Genomic DNA, 12,332 nt, shown 5'->3' on the forward strand with positions numbered 1-12,332 from the left:
GGGGGGGGGGGGATGAAAATTCATCTGAACCTGTGTTCAATCTGTGTTGAAGTCAGAGAGAACGCAGAGCTCGTATCTAAATGGAGAATCCGTAAAAGCATCGAGCTTGTGGACTCTGGGCTCAGGCTCAGAGACACCAAAGCAAACACATTGTTCTGCCTCAAGACTTCAACAAATGAAACGGAAGGAATAAAAAAGACTGGAAGAGATGCAGAGTGGCTGAGCTCGTGAATAATCTGACCTTATTTTTGTATGATGGAGCTTGTTGCAAAGTCTTCAGGCAATGAAGTACAATACACGCTATTACTAGATGCACTGGCACACACAAACTCACACAAAACCACACACACACACACACACACACACACACACACACAAACCCCCCCGACACACCAATATTTACTATATTGTGCTTTATTGTAATCTGTAGCAAAGACAACGTTATTTCCCCCTTGAGCCAACAGGGGCTGAACACACACAGGGTAAACATCATTGGACTCAATCCTGGATGAGTCGATATTGGGGTTGTCTGAGTGCGGGACTTTATTTTTCTCTCCCTCACTCTTGTTTTCGCAGGCTGTGACCTCAATTCCATAGGGGTCATTTGCTTATCAAAGGCAAGGACTGGAACTTGCAGGTCTTGAGTGTGTGTTCATTGAAACCAGGGAAATTCAATTAGGCGGTATCCCTACTGTGTGTGTGGCTGGGATTCATCAGTGGATATAGGAGGATTAGGGTTGGGTGACTCTACATCAGGGGAATGCACCATTTCAAGGGAGAGAGTTCACAATGGTTGAGGGGAGACATCACAGATGAACGCTTTTAAGAATGAACTGTCTGCACATCCTGGCAACTAGTCAAAAGCATGCTATAAGTGTTTCATTTCCTCCTGCGGTTCTCTTTTGTACCAGATGGCATCAGTGTCATCACCAGCACCACGAGCGTCCAGAGCTTCTTTTCAAGGAACCAACAATGCGCCTTACCTCAGACCAATTACTTTACCGTCTCTACATGAAAGAAATCCTGACACCCAGCCAGACTGTCAGAACACAACTTTGGAGCTAAACAGCCTGTTGAAATCAGTCTAAAAACACAGACATAACAACCAGTAAAGTATTTCCACATGTAAATAATCCAAAGTTAACCTCAGGTCACAGAGCCAAGGACATAACTGCTTTATCATGAAGTCTTCAGAGTTTCATTACCATGTAAAGTAGTGTGGTGATGGGTGGCCCATGCTACCGGACGTGGAGAGCTGAAAATGGCAGGTGGCGCCATAAGCGTCTGTCTCCTAACAAGGATAACGTGGCCTTCTGAGTGAAGCATGGCTCTATTAAATGGCAAGAGAGATGGGAACAGGAGAGGGAGGGGGAGGCAAACAGAAGCCCAGAGATCACCGGGAACACAGCAGTCAGGCCTCCCATTCAGGGATGTTGGTGAGGTTGCGACTCAAGTCAGTGGGACAGCGTTCTGGGTCAAGGCTCTGCCTCCGGTTATGACCAGCTTTTCAAGAGCTTCTTTTGATTGAGCTCTCCATTTTCCACAATGAATGCACTCTGCAAGGCCCCTGCTGATGCTCTAAATGTCGTTACAGATTATTCATGGCTGACAAACAGGAGAGCAGGTAGCGCTCCAATCAATCCGACTAGTTTCAGTCCAATGCCACTCCAAGGAGACTCAGGTGGAGTGAGAAGAGTAAATGGTGCAGGACAGAAGAAAAAATGATGAAAGTCATGGACTAACATGCCTGTTTTGAAATTCTGCTTCTGTTACTAAGTGACTGGAAGTGTAGGTCTTTTGAACCAGTTGATGGTCCCACCCAGAAAAAAGTATTTGTTAAATTACGAGCAACTACCGATAAAGATAAAAAGACCATTAAAAGGTACATGGATTTTTTTTTTATTTAGAATATATTTATTTGCAAGTGCACTGTGTAAAATCTGCAAAATAAAATATTTTACTGAAAACATAACCATGAACAAGCACACAAATAAAAACAAAAATGTATGTGTATATGTGTGTGTATACGTGTGATCAGCATTAGGGAGTCATTTTCCATCTGTTATTGTAATTAAACTTAGCTCTGTTGAATAATTATTACCAGTATTAGCAGTATCACCCTTGTCATTACCCTAATATAATATAGTGTAAATTAATTCAGATAACATTAAAGTCAGACAAATCATACTGATATTATTTCAACAAATATGTAACGGAATAATGTTAGTTATTTACAATTATTTATCATATTGACACTTTACAATAAAAAAAACTAAATATAAAAATACTTTAATACAATTAATGGACATCTCTATTGATTGGTAGAGTACATAAAAAAAAGTCTAAAGTCATCACACAGGTTTTTACACGAAACAAACAATGAAACCTCAACCATAAAAAGAGGACACAGGATACTAATAGTGAAGGTTTAGTTCTGAAAACTGCAATGCACCCTGGGGATGTTTTATCATAGCTCAACGTTAAACTCTTTTGCAACTGACCCCATTGGGCCAGTGGGTTTGAAACTTATTGGCCTGAAGACAGTTTTTACTGTCCCTCCCTCCAAAATTAATTTATCAGTGTTACAACAAAACCAAAGACGTTTAAGTTATGTTATTCTGGATTGGACAACGGTTTAATCAATACATCCTGGATATAAACAAACTAAAATGTAATCGCAGTTAAAATTAGCCTATACAAATTAAAAGGTTAACAAAGCAATTTACTTTTAAAACAAAACATACAAAAAGACTCAGATATGACATGCTCTCCTGCTGACAGCCATAAAAAAAAAAATGTACACAGAGCAGCGGATATAAGTTGCCTCTATCCTGACTGATGTCACCATGGTAGCGACATATCAATCACAAGGTAGTCCCGCCCTAAAGCATATGCTGCATTATCGTATACTTCCCCCTAAATAGGCCCATAATTTACTAAATGAACATCATGTTGTGTTGAAGAAGACTTGAAACTAGCAACTGAGACAATAACCTCATTCTGAAAGTGTTTACTGGAGGTAATAAATCAGCTGAGAAGTAGCAACATTTTACCATTATTTCTAATGGAGCCGGACTTCTTTTTGCAACCAGTGGACTCGCCCCCTGCTGGCAGTAAGAGAGAATGCAGGTTTAAGTTCCTGCATGGTTGAGAATAATTTATTTTTAAGCAAGATACCACAACTCAAAATGCACTCAACCCTTAAATGGTCTTCTCTACCATTTGGTAAAGTTTATTCCGACCTTAGATGTACACAGCAATATGTGAGGGGATATTATTTTGGGTTTTAAATCTTTTGAGCTCAGAAGTAATAATGAATAATTACTCTCCCCAGGAGAGTGATATATTCACTCTGCAAAAAGTTTCACTGCCATATTTATCACTGACAACATCACACCAAGTGCACACAGGATCTCACAACAATGCGCCGTGCAGTGTACATACATGACGCTCATATTGTGTTTTTAGTTGCACAGGTGTTCACAGGTTTGGAACGTGCTAATGAATTGATGCACAAAACTTCAGAATAGCTTTTCCATGTCAATGAGCGCAGACATCAGATGCCAGACATTAAAATTAGGTTTGCATTTATTTATTTCACATTTATATCTGGTCACCAGCCACCATAGAAAAGCCACAACTGATTACATCAAATGGACATTAATTCAAAGCAATGGATTTTTCTATTTACAATGTCCTTCCATAATTAGTTTGTCTAACCTTTCTTTAATAGCACACACACAAAGAGGCAGGGCTGTGATTTACCACAGTGCCCTTACTAAAGTACCCTTGTTGTAATTACTCTCCATCCAATATCCTGACCCTGATGACTGGCAAGAGCAGAATGTTCTATATGCCACAGTCTTCACGCTGGGAGTGACTGGGACCTGCTCCTTTATCTCCCACACACACCTTGTCCTACCTCGAATGAGAACACGTCGGAGGTGAAGGCCCTGAGCACTTTGCTTCTGCTTCCATTACATTCTGCAGAGTAGGAGGATCTGATAGAACGTAACCCACATGAAAGCCCTGATAATTTGCTCGGGCTAACATGTTTCTCTCCCCCTTGTCTGACATGGCCTTGGGCGCTGAAGTAAATAAGGAAAACTGCTTCAGGTAAGTCAGCCTGGCTCCCATCTGGTTGCCGAGTGCTCCGTGCCATACAAATTGCATTAGGGTTTTCCCCCCGCCTCCTAAAGATCGGCTGGTCCCTCTTGGGCCTTTGGCCGGCAGTGTTGTCTCAGTTGGAAGGCAGAGGTTTTTGGTAATCCAATGAAGGTGTGTGGGCGAATGTAAATATTCAGCACAACAACAAACAGCATTCAGCAAACAGCCTGGGGGAACATAGAGGATACGAAAGTCTTTCGTATATTCTACAAATATTTTCTACATTTTTGCAGTACTTTCATATACTAAAATTCACATTTGTTCTTATAATAACATTCACTATTTGTGAATAATGAATCAAATTGTAACTTCTGCTAAATGAAGCTACTGTTTGTATGCATGAATGTTTTAATTAGCACAAATTAGCTCTCCAAACTACATGTTCTATATTTCATTAAAACTGGCATTTATCTTAATCAATACGGCATTTTTACATAAACCAATTTCCAACTAACAACTCCAATAGTTCATGATGTGTTAATATTTGGTGTTATTCTTAACACCTTGTGCCAGGTAGGAAAAATCCCCTGATTGATTAGATTTCTTGCACTTCATACTTCAGTGATTAATTGAAAATATGAATTCAAACAAAAGAGTGAAAAATACAAGGATCTTGCAGGATTTAAGAATATTTTATAAAGTACCTTTTAGTTTCACTTCACATTCAAGTTACTGCCTTTGATAAAAATTCACATAGTTTAGCACTTAAAGTATTGCAGAAAAAAGGGCTATGACCAAGGTTGATCTGGAAAAATCAACGGCAGGCTGCTTTGTCTTTTTAAAGAGTTCTGATACGGGGACAATTTGTAATCTCATGGCTGAGCTGGCATGAAAATCACTTTAAGCATCACGAGAAACCCTTTGGTGTCAGTGTCAACACTGTGCTGCGATGTACACTACATACAGAACTGTTGAGCATCTCAGACAAAGTGCAAGAAAGTAATACCGTCACTTCTTAGACACCAACCATTACACACAAGTGGAGATGGATGGATGGATGGATGGATGGATGGATCTCTCTCTCTCTCTCTCTCTCCCTCTCTCTCTCTCCCCCCCGTGGTCACATGATGTTGAATATACACGGTCCTCCTTCCAACATGGACCATGTTGGTGAGTTTAGAATCAACTATAATGTGACGTGCACTGGGGGATGAAGTGCTGCAGACTGAACACAGATTGAGCCTTTAAATATTAATTTCTTTGTTCAAATGTGACTGTATTAATTATTAATACAGCAGATGCAAGACAGAGAATTGTGGACTTTATAAATAACCTGATGCTGAAAGTGAAGTGAAAGTGCAGAGCGGACCCCCGAGTTTGAGCTTGGTTTGATACCAGGTGTTTGCACCAGATGTTTGGAGCTGGTGTTGGAATAATATGCACAGATTAAGCAGAGATTATAAACTTGCTTAAAAGGGAGAAAACCAAATAAACTACGACAATAAGTAAATTTGTGTTGGGTAGATTATTTCTTTGTTGTAACAATGCTTCTTGGCAATAAATCTTGCTATTGGAAAGTCTGTTTATTTCCATTTTAAATAGCGGCACATTGGTAAGGAACCTGCATTTGTGGGATGAGCAGCAGAGCTGAGTATGTGGGTCGCGCCCTTTAAATGAAAAATTTGCCTAATCTTCTCTGATAATGCCAAACAGCATCCCATTCTTGAACCAGCATTTGTCGCAAGTCAGCCAACATGTTTGCGTTGGTCACTCTGGCACGAACAGCACGCCCAAGCTGATCCCACAAGTGTTCAATGGGGTTGAGGTCACAACTGCTGGCAGGCCATTTCATCCTCTCCACTCCAAAGTTCTGGAGGTACTCTCTGATAAGCCTCGCTCAGTGGGGGCAAGCGTTGTCATCTCGGAGTATAGAGTTTGGTCCCTCACTGTGGAGATATGGGATTGCCACTGGTTGCAGAATTTCATCTCAATATCTGTCTGCATTGAGACTGCCTCCAATGATGACAAGCCTTGTTTTTTCAGTGAGGGAGATGCAACACCACACCATCACACTGCCTCCACCAAAAGATGCCGCAATCAGCAAAGCCCTCTCCGCATCTTCTCCACACCGAGTGATCCAAGTGCCCTAGGCAGAATCTGGACTCATCGCTGAACATAACATTCCTCCACATGTTCAGGTTCCAGTGCACGTGTTGCAGACACCAGTGCAAACGTGCCTGACAGTGAAGGGCTGTCATGGCTCCTCGTACCCCTATGAGACCAGAATCCAGAAACAGGATCCAGAATCCTGCAAACTGTGACTGTAGAAACAGTAGAAGCCTGCCTACGGTTCCGAAGTTCTGACAGGAAGAGGAAACGGTCTTCTTGGGGTGCAGACTTCTTGGGACACCCACTTTGCGGCCTCTCTCTGACATCCCCCGTTATATGTAACTTGGCCTTAAGTTTGCTGATGGTACTAGGGCTCACTCCGAAGAATGCCACAACTTGGTATTGCGGAACACCAGCTTGAAGTTGTTTTATCGCATGGGCTCTATCCAGATCAGCCAAATGTGGCATGCCGGTTCTTGGAACAGAAACCAACTGACCACTGTAGCAGGGACCATACCTGACTGTCAGCACCTGGGAGTACCAGAAGCTTAAAACAAGCAAAGAAAAGCTGTTAGGCAGTGTCAGAGAAGATTTGGCAAATTTTTCATTTAAAGGGTGCAACCCACATACTAAGCTCTGCTGCTCATCCCACATGCAGGTTCCTTACCAATGTGGCGCCATTTAAAAGGGAAATAATCAGGTTTTCCAATTGTAACCCATCTACACTCACTATATGTAGAGGGGCTCTGAGTTCTTGGTTTCCAACTACTTAGTAGTTATTAATATTGCTAGTTGTATTGCAGAAATGAAACTTAAGGTGGTGCGTTAGCAGTCACTCTAAACCATGATATTACTTAAATAATAATCACACTTGAAAACGAATCTGGAGTGAAAATAAGTACCTTCTGATTTTAATAAAAAGAAACTAAAGTAAATGTAAACTTAAACAATGAAAGTGTTTACACTATTTTTCCTCAAACAAGGCTTTTTACAGTTTCAGTTTGGACAATACAGTAATTCAGTTCACCCAGCAAAAAAATAACAACAGCTACTTATTAGCACCTTTAACTTGATTCATCAGAGTGATGAATTACTGTGCACCTCACTCATAACATAAGCTGGCAGAATGTCACAATGAGAAAAAATTTAAATAAAAAACTTGGCTGGTCTGTTTAGTTGCTGGGAAGTGTTTAACAGTCCTTCACCCCAACTGGAGCAGAAAGCCATAACAGTCAATAAGCAGTACATTTTTGAGATGTGTGGTCCGACAGTGAAAAGTTACCAGTCCATGGGCCATACAAACTGGGCAGAAGAGCGATGGGGTTAGCCAATGAGCCTGGGGTTATCCAGCGTTGCTAGAGGAACTCTGAGTGTTTCCAGTAGCTCAGAGCGCAATCTGGGCTCCTTCTCTGGGTTTCCGAGCCTGACGTGCACTATCCGACGGCACGTGTTGAGCTGGGTTAGCTCATAGCAGCCAACAGCTAACTAGCCACTCATTCGCTTAACGAGCGGCACTCTACAGCTTACGATACAGCAGACCTCGGTTAAGATTTATTGCCAAGACACATACTTTTTGTGCATAGTTTGTGTGATGATTTAAAAATGTGATTATAAAAAGACAAGAGATATGATAATCCCAAGATTTGCAAAAATCACAAAAGGTTCTGAGTTCAGTTCCTGGTCCAATTAATCTGACATTTATTTTTGACTTTTTTTTTTCCCCTTGAGCCCAAGATGACACATTTACATTGCTTTTTTATATCCAACCAATATGCCAAAACCATAGGATATTCAGTATACTCTCATAAGAAAGAAAAGCAGCAATTCATCTTCTTTGAGAAACTGTAACCAATGAACATTTGTCATTTTTACTTGAAGTGACTCAATTCAATTTCTCACTCACTCAAACTAGCTTAGAGGCGACTATAACAGAAGGCAAGTACTCAGCTGACACTAAAAAGATGTCAATACTTGTTTCCTAAACACAGCATTTTATTTTTTTATTTTCAAATTGTCTTGTGGTTGAATACTGGAAAGTAAATATCTGCCCTGTGACTGACCTTTAATTTTGCTTTGAGATTTCTTAAACGACAGAAGAAAAAAATAAAACAAACTTCTTCAGAAAACAAACTCTCTCTACAACAATGTCAATGAATGAATTATTTATTGGAATTGCATAAAATCCTCAAGACTGCTTCCTGATGGCTCCCAGACCAGAACTGCTGCTCTTGTTGTTGTCAAAATGCCTCATTGAACACCCGCTCTGATGAAGAGGTTGCCTCAAAACAGGTATGGCTTGGCGTCTGCATTTTCCTTTGTGTGTTTGTGGTCACTCTGACCACATGAAACTAAATCCAGAAGTGCTATATGTGGGTAGGCATGCTGATAATTGACTTGGATTTTTATTTCCTGAAACATGAGGTAGAACACATTTGCCTGCTTGTTTTTCACTCCATCACCCACCTGACCCATAGTCCAGCAGGCTGCATATATGCAGTCCATCTACCGTAAGCTTAGTGGAGACTGTGTAGAAAATCCTGAATATTCAATTGAGGCAACACAGGATTAGATGCCTTTGGTTATAAAAGCAGCACCACACCTGCAACTCACCTCTTATTTATGATGCTACCAGAGAAAATTTTCTGTGCCCCTTTTCATACTTTACACAGCACTTCATGAGGAGATTGAAGCCATTCTTCTTCCCTCATCCATAAAATAGTCTTCACTACGCTACCACTATCCCATACCCAGGACACCCTGAAGCTTCTATTTTAAAAGGAGGAGAACGGTGCGTTGATGTTTGTTTGAGGAGTGCGTAAAATACGTATACTGAAAGTCTCCTTAGGGCCAAACACACAAAGCATTAACTGTCAGCCACTGAGTTCCTCCGCCTATCAAAAATCTCCATGGAGTATTTAGCTGTCAGCTCCCTCACTATACCTCCCAGCTCCACTATTTTTAAACGAATTTGAGCAGAGCAGGTGTTGACTGACACCACAAACTCCCACTCTTTCTTCTTCTGTCAGAATAATACTTCTTTCATTTCCAAGCAAGGTGGAGGTAAGTTGAAAGATAAAATTATTATTATTACCGTAACAAACGGAAAATGAGAAAAATATCAAAGTTCATTGGCTGTAATCAAAATAGCAAGGCAGGGAGGAAGTTTACCGGCTCTTCTCTGCTCCATTCTGAATCCCACCGTGTTAAAAAGGCACATTTTGAGGCACATTGTGGAATCCAAGCACATTTGCAACTCTGGCCTCTATTTGCTCAGCACAAGGGCAGTACAAGTGGCCTGAGTAATGCATGCACTGCATTTCATTGGAGCATACAGACTACATTTTATTCAGATGTCTCGCTTAGGGCACGGAAAGCTTAGAACTACGGTTAGACGGAGCCGAGCAAATATTTCTCTGAAGACCAAGCAGCTTTCCACAAAAGGTCCACAGACTACTGTCTGCCTTTGGAAATGTAGTAGAAAATGCTTTTGATTTTGCATTTGGAAAATGTATGATTCTTCCTCCTCCAATGCTAAACTTCTGTACACTATGTAGTAGAAAGGGACCAGCGATTTATAATTATTTTAAAATAATAAAAATGCTTTTAAATGCTTTTGCTGCACAAGTTATTATGTGCACTGCACAGCACAAACTACAAATGCAGGCTTGAAGGACTGTATTGATCAAATGCCTGTCTTTACCGGACAGTGTAAATAAATAACTTGAACTGTTGTGAGAGAAAGAACCACAAAGACTACTGAATGAATTCCAACTTCCAGCAAGGGCACAGCTTTTGTGAGACTGACAAATTCAAAATTACTTTAGAGAAAGCAAAGGCTGATGCGGGATATGTTTTGGTGGGAGGACAAAGGCTGTGCGCGTGGGAGATTGGAACGCCAGCGTTGTTGTTTGACAAATGGTAATTATCATTCAATTTTGTTCTACTAATTGCAGTTAATTTTGAAATTCATTATTTCTGCATGTCAAGACTAACTACGAACAGACCCGAACGTACGCCAAATTTCCAAATAAAAATACAACTTACACAAAGAAGTGTGGCCTTTGTATGAGTCTATTGGTAAGATCAATCAGCACAGCTGGTTCGTTTTTAATTCTGCCAGCCTCACTTTACTCCCACTGCTCCAAACACACTTGGAATTGTCTCAAGGCCAGACAAACACAGGCTTCAATTAAATCCACTTTGACTCCCTTCTCACTCCGAGGTGTGTTGCTGTGAGAGAAAGGTCTGCCCCCACACACACAAACACACACACACACACAAACACACACACACGGACGCAGACACTGTGCTGACCTGCCTGAGAAGCCTAATAGAACACGCTGGCAGATGTGTCACGGGAACAATTCACCTTGCCATCTGTTTTTCTGTGCTTCATCGCCAAATCCTTCCCCTTCTATCCCACAATCAAGGACAGGATGAAATACAAGACCCATTATGGGGAAGCAGCTAATAATGCATTATCAATTAGTCACCTTGGCTACTGATCGATGCTTAACAGGTGGTACAAGACCATTTCGTTCATTTAGGACTATATTGTCCTCTTCCCCCATGATTCTCTTATTTCCTTCTGTTCATTAGATCCTGGCTCGCAGGCCTATCAGGTTGTGCTTAAATTGCAGCAGGACTGTGCTTCAATATTCCATTAAAGATCATGCTTAATCACTGTTGTGCCGCTCCAGAGCAATTAGGACTCTGCCCTGAATTCACCCGAATTTTGACAACAACAAAATGACAGCATGCTGTTTTCACATTTAACTAAATGTCATCCATGTTAAGGGACCTCCTGTAAAGGTATTTATCTGCATCCATGTTGTTGAACTATACAGGACAGAGAAAGAGAAGGGGGAAAAATGCAAGAGAGGGAGGGAAGTGGGTGGAAGTTGGTACGAGTAAGGTGATTGGCTGCTATAATACCATGGATAAGTATTGAGGTATTAAAATAAAGGTTACAGATCATTTCAGCAAAGCCAAGCTTATCTCCCCCTTGGATCAGATATTAAATATGTCATCACATTACAATCCAGGATCTAGTCAATCAGAAAATACATATTTTATTACAAATTAATCCTTGCTGCTTTGCCAACGCAGGGGTTAGCCCTGTGGTGCCATAACATATTATTAGTTAGAATCAGAAAGTGATAGATGGTTTTAAAAGATTAACTGACTACGTCACACCCAGTATTTAGACAAAGGATTGACAAAGGACAGGATCTGTTCCTGATAAATCTGGGGGTTATAGGAAGGGGTTATATACCCTTATAGGAATTTGAAATGATGCGTGGAGTAGTAAAAAAGGTATATGAAAGAGTTTATTAATATTGTGTAGTATGTATGATTCCAGTATCAACTGGAAAAACTGAAAAGTTCTTCTTCATAAAGTACAAGGCAAATGTGTAGCGTCTGATTATTTCCTCCATCATCTTCAGTTTTCATTGTAGGAGCCTTGTCGACATCCGCTTCAATCAACGGAGAAAATATAATCTCCCCGCATCTTTATAAGGCAGTTGCTGAGTTTTATTGAAATAGGAATATGAAATGCATGTATTTTCCACCTGAGAGGGTTTGCTGCAGGGGTGACAATGTGATGCGACGATCAAAATTGTTTCCATCAATGCTGGCAGATGAAATGCAAACACAATCAAATCAGTTTGGCCCATACAACAATCCTCTGCTCAAATGCCAATCTCCCTTCTCCTCCTCATGTGTCTGATGAGAAATCATAGAGTGGGAGAATCTCCTAATCTATGCAAACACACTGTCAGCGTTGATTTGTTCGGAGGGGATATTTCTTTATTAGCACTGGCCAGGCGTCTCCGTTTCTGCACTTCTATAAAGGACGGCCTGGGAAAGACACAGAGCTGGCCGGCTGCTTTGGAAGCAGTCACAGCCATAACAATTGAGATAAGTTACTGAGGACAGGTAATGAGAACCGATAGACTTGGGGATGGATCGATATCGGACATTGATACCAGGAGAGGAAGGACAAATTGTGACATCTCTTTCCTTATCCATGTTCAGAGGAGCTTTTGAGACAAGTGGCTGTGTGTGTGTGTGTGTGTGTGTGTGTGTGTGTGTGTGTGTGTGTGTGTGTGTGT

General features: G+C 41.0%; 1 protein-coding gene and 1 long non-coding RNA gene across 3 annotated transcripts in view; both read right to left on the minus strand.

Moving 5' to 3' along the window:
* The window catches only part of unc5a (unc-5 netrin receptor A), a 137,685-nt gene that overhangs the window by 49,989 nt on the left and 75,364 nt on the right, over positions 1 to 12,332 (minus strand). The window lies entirely within an intron of this gene.
* LOC123957553 lies at positions 3,627 to 6,360 on the minus strand. Its single transcript, XR_006821821.1, has 3 exons — positions 5,441 to 6,360; positions 5,135 to 5,332; positions 3,627 to 4,334 (listed from the first exon to the last, which is right to left on the minus strand). It is a non-coding gene; the product is annotated as an uncharacterized LOC123957553 (long non-coding RNA).

The sequence above is a fragment of the Micropterus dolomieu genome, linkage group LG19 (assembly GCF_021292245.1).
Source record: "Micropterus dolomieu isolate WLL.071019.BEF.003 ecotype Adirondacks linkage group LG19, ASM2129224v1, whole genome shotgun sequence".
Classification (NCBI taxonomy): Eukaryota; Metazoa; Chordata; class Actinopteri; order Centrarchiformes; family Centrarchidae; genus Micropterus; species Micropterus dolomieu.